Source organism: Salmo trutta, chromosome 4 (genome assembly GCF_901001165.1).
Source record: "Salmo trutta chromosome 4, fSalTru1.1, whole genome shotgun sequence".
Lineage (NCBI taxonomy): Eukaryota > Metazoa > Chordata > Actinopteri > Salmoniformes > Salmonidae > Salmo > Salmo trutta.
The window spans coordinates 819,055-823,799 of record NC_042960.1 but is presented as its reverse complement, the minus strand read 5'-3'; positions in this window follow the sequence as shown (position 1 = coordinate 823,799).

Genomic DNA, 4,745 nt, shown 5'->3' with positions numbered 1-4,745 from the left:
GCTAAGTCTAGTCAGGTTATGACAGTGGATGAGAAGAGTACAGTGGGGAAGTGTAAGAGACTGGGGGGGAGGAGGAGGGTGCCAAGCGGAAAAGGAAAAAGGGTGTGGTTAAAGGCACAATGGAAACTTTGCCTGTTGCTGTGGGGGATGCCCTGACCAGAGAGGAAGGGCAGGTGGTCAGGGTGGGAGATAGAGATGGGGGAAAGTGAGTCTGAGGAAGAGGATGAGGAGTTATTTTTTCAGACTCCTCTTCAATAGGCCCAGAGCTGACAGCCAGTCAAGCAGAGGGGTCTAAGTACACGGTGAGGGAACTGACAAGGTTCCTGAATGAGACCAAGGGGAAAAAAGTCAATCTTGAGGCTTTTTTCCCTGATTCAAGAAAGTTTGTACGATCAGTACAACATGGTGAGAAATGAGGGGCATGGTGTCCTCTCACCCAGGAAAACGGTTTAGGTGAGGAAGTGGGTCACAACAGTGCGTAAGGGTTACCTTCGGACACTGTTTAGATGTATACTTTCTTTCTGACCACTGGGGTTTTGAGCTTTGCTATTGGTCTTTTCTCTGCTGGCTTTTCTCCCACTTCTATGGAGACTCTACGGGTAGGCTCGCTTAATATAAATGGCGCCGAGATGCGGGAAAGAGGAGTGTTGGGTGAATATGTAAAACAAAAAAAGTACAGGTGTTGTTTCTGCAGGAGACACATAGTGATGTATTGAATGAAGTCGATTGGGGGCTCTGGTGGAAAGGGGCAAGTGTGGAGCATGGGACAAATCTTAGTGCAGGAGTGGCAGTCCTTTTGCACGGGTCTGTCTGTAAAAATTTGCTCCTCAAAGGAGGTGTGTAGGGGTAGGCTGCTTGTTGTTAAAGCAGAAATTAACAATATGGGGTTTGTCTTTATAAATGTGTATGCGCCTAACACAGGGAGAGAAAGAGGGGTTCTATTTGGGAGTCTTAGACAGGAACTCTCACAGGTAGTGCCTGAGGAGACACTGGTGGTTGGAGGGGACTGGAACTGCAAATGGATTTACAAAAGACAGAAATGGGGAAGAGCCTCATTCAGTGTCAGTGGGAGTGTTAAGGGATATTATTAATCAGTTTGACCTAGTGGATGTTTGGAGAACTAAACATCCGAACACAAGACAGTATACATGGGTGAAGGTTTTTGGGGCTAGGGTGAGTGCAGCCCGACTTGATCGTTTTTATATGTCTAGGAATCGGAGCAATAGGCTGTTGGGCACTACCATTCTCCCAGTGGGGTTTTCCGATCATCACATAACCATGGCTCGGCTGTCTATTTCACCAGGGCCCCGGCAGGCATCCTATTGGAAATTCAATGTAAAGCTCTTACAAGATGCCACTTTTTGCGCAGGTTTCCAGACCTTCTGGGAAAGGTGGAGGCAGCGAATAGAGGATTATGAGTCTCTGAGCCAATGGTGGGATGTGGGAAAAGTCCAAATTCGGCTTTCTGTCAACAGTACACAGCGCTCTCATCCTCAGAGGCTAGGAGAGTATGGGGGAACTCGAGCGTTGTATTAGTGAGATGGAGGTACAGATGGTGGGGCAAGGCAATGTAGGCCTCCAGGCTAATTTAGCTGAATTACGCAGGGACCTGGGCAGTTTTTTCCAGGTTAAAGCAAGGGAGCACTGTAAGAGCTAGATTCTCCATGCTCAAGGAGATGGATGCTCCCAGCTCCTTCTTCTTTGGTTTGGAAAGACAGAGCAGTGAAGCCAAGGGTATGCATTGTCTACGGCTGTCTGATGGGCGGTGACCTCTGTGGTGGGTGAGATGCGGGGAGCGGACTGTGGAGTTTTATACTGAATTGTATAGGGCAGAAGAGTGGATCCTTTGTGTGCTCAGGTCTTGTTCACAGGACTCCCTAAACTCTCTCTGGCACAGAGGGATGATTTGGAGTTCCTTGTTGTCCCATGAACTGGCAGAGGCCGTAACCCAGATGTCCACCGGTCGTGCACCGGGGGTTGATGGACCCAGTGGAGTTTTATAAAAGATTCTGGGGAATAATTTGGACAGGATTTCTTTTGCGTGTTGCGTGAATGTCGTCGGGTCGGGTAGAGAGTTGCGATGAGCTGCCGTCGGGCGGCTCTGACTCTCCTGCCAAAAAAGGGGACTTGTGTGAACTTAAGAACTGGAGGCCTGTGGCATTACTCTGTGCGGACTACAAGATATTTGCCAAGGTCCTCTCTAACAGACTGAAGCCCCACTTGGACTCGATAGTACATAAGGACCAAAACATATTGTGTACCGGGACGCTCAATCACGGACAACTTGTTCTTAATTAGGGACATGTTGGACTTGTCGAGAGGGTCTAATGTGAACTTCGGACTGGTCTCTTTAGATCAAGAGAAGGCTTTTGACAGAGTGGACCATGAGTATCTGTTTAATGTGATGTCTGTGTTTGGGTTTGGGAGGAGTTTTTTGACCTGTGTGAAGCTGTTGTATGCTGGGGCGTCATGCATGGTCAAGGTGGGAGGGGGGCTCAGTAGGCCAGTCTGGGTGAGACGGGGCATTAGACAAGGATGCCCTCTATCTGGGCAGTTATACACACTAGCCATTGAGCCTTTTTTAGGACTGCTACGCAGGAGACTGCAGGGTAGTGTGCTGGACAGGCATGGATGTGTTGACAGGAATAGCTAGTGTCAGCATATGCAGATGATGTTTCTGTGATGGTCAGGGATGGCCAAGATATGCAGGCACTGGAGACCAGTCTGAAGGTGTACGAGGGAGCTTCTTCAGCTAAGGTAAACTGGGGCAAAGAGCAAAGCTCTGTATGCGGGGCATGGGGGGGATAGGCTCCTCCTCTGCTTCAGGGGGTTTGCAGTGGGGTTGTGAAGGGCCTTAAAGTGTTGGGGGTGTAACTGGGCTCGGAGAGGTGGGTCAGGAAGACCTGGGGAGGGGGCTGTCACAGGCAGTGGTGTCAAGACTGGCCAGGTGGAGGTGGCTCCTGTCCCAAGTTGTCATATAGAGGGAGGGTGCTGTGATAATTAACAACCTGGTGGCATCTTCCCTGTGGCATAAACTGGCTGTCCTCAACCCCCCGCCGGCCTGCTCGCAGACCTGCAACGCAAAGCTGGTGGACTTCTTTGGTCGGGCCATCACTGGCTGAGGGCAGCAGTGTTGTATATGACCGTCCCATGAAGGAGGACAGGGCCTGGTGGAACTGGAGAGCAGGATGCTGCTTTTCCGGCTAAAGGCGGTGCAGAGACCTGCTGTACCATACTGACGTTGGCTGGAGGGAACCAGCATGCGCGCTGCTGAGGGAGAGCTGAGGATTAGGGTTGGACCGGCAGCTGTTCCTCATGAGGCTGGAGAGGCTGAGTACAAGCAGGTCTCTCAGACTTTTACTCTGGGGTGCTGAGGGCCTGGCAGCTGCTAAGGCCCACAACGAGAAGAGGGTGTGGAGCCTGGGCTGTGGTGTGGGAGGAGGCCTATCTTCCACAACCCCAGCCATCCCTTTGGAGATCGGTCCAGTCGGCCACCCTGCAGAGACACTGAATGGCAGGGGGTGTAAAAAGGTCTGGGTGACTTGAGACTGCTGGGAGAGGAGGGGTGGAAAAGCCCGGAAGTCTTGGCACAGCAAACAGGGATAATGTCTCTTAGGCTGCTGGAGAGATTCCTGGAGGAGGTCCAGGAGGCACTGTCTGAGCCGGTAAGAGGGATGTTTGAGCAGCCAAAGGGAGAGGGGCCACCAAGCTTTCCGCCACTGCAGGTGACGGCAGAGGACTGGAGACTGGCAGGGGGTCTGGAGGACTTGTTAGATTTTAACACTCCGAGCCTGGGGGAGTTTGAAGGGGTGGGAGGTAAAGCTCTCTACAACCTCTGTGTTAAGGTGAGGAACAGTAGGAGCCTAACAGGAGTGAAGGCACATCAGTGGCAGGGGGTATGTGGTGCGGAGAGTATGGTGGGTTTTAGATGGAGGGGGCTCTACAAACCCCCAGCACCAAAGAGGTCAGGGGACCTCCAGTGGAGGGTTCTACATGGAGCCCTGGCCACTAACAGCTGGCTGGCACGGGTTGAACCGGGAGTTGGGCAGGAGTGTCCTTTCTTAAAATGAAAGAAACAGTACACCATGTGTTTTCCGTGTGCACCAGGTTATTCCATTAATGCTCTGTTGGAATGTCTGTGTGAGAGGTTGGGGGTGGTCTTTACTGTTGGGGTGTTCATAATGGGATACAGGTATTCAAATAAGGAGAAGGCCAAATGTGTTTTGTTGGAATTTCTGTTTGCTCAGGCGAAGTTGTCTATTTGGCTAACAAGGAGGAAACAGGGTCAAAGGTGGGGGGGATCACAGACCCTTTACTATTGTTTAAATGGGATGGTCTCTGCGCGCGCCTTAGGGTTGAGTTTGAGTTCTATAAAATGATAAAAAGTGTGGAGATGTTTCAGGAGATATGGTGTGTTGGGGGGCTGTCTGTATAGCTGGGGAAGATGTTTGGATATACGGTTGTAGGAGTGGGGTATATGTTTGAGTATTGTGATGTTGGTTTGGTATCATGTGGTACATGTATGCATCACAGGATGTATTTTTGGTTTATTTTTAAGGGGGGGTTGGGTGGTGAGTTTTAAATGAAATGAGAATGGTTCAATAAAGAAAGACAAAAAGTCAAAGAGTCTCTCTCTCGCTCTCTCTCTCGCTCTCTCTCGCTCTCTCTGGAGTTTGAGTGTTTGGTGTGGAGGGCTCTGTCCTAACTAACTTTCTAGATTATTTTCTTGGTCTTTTCTTTTCTAT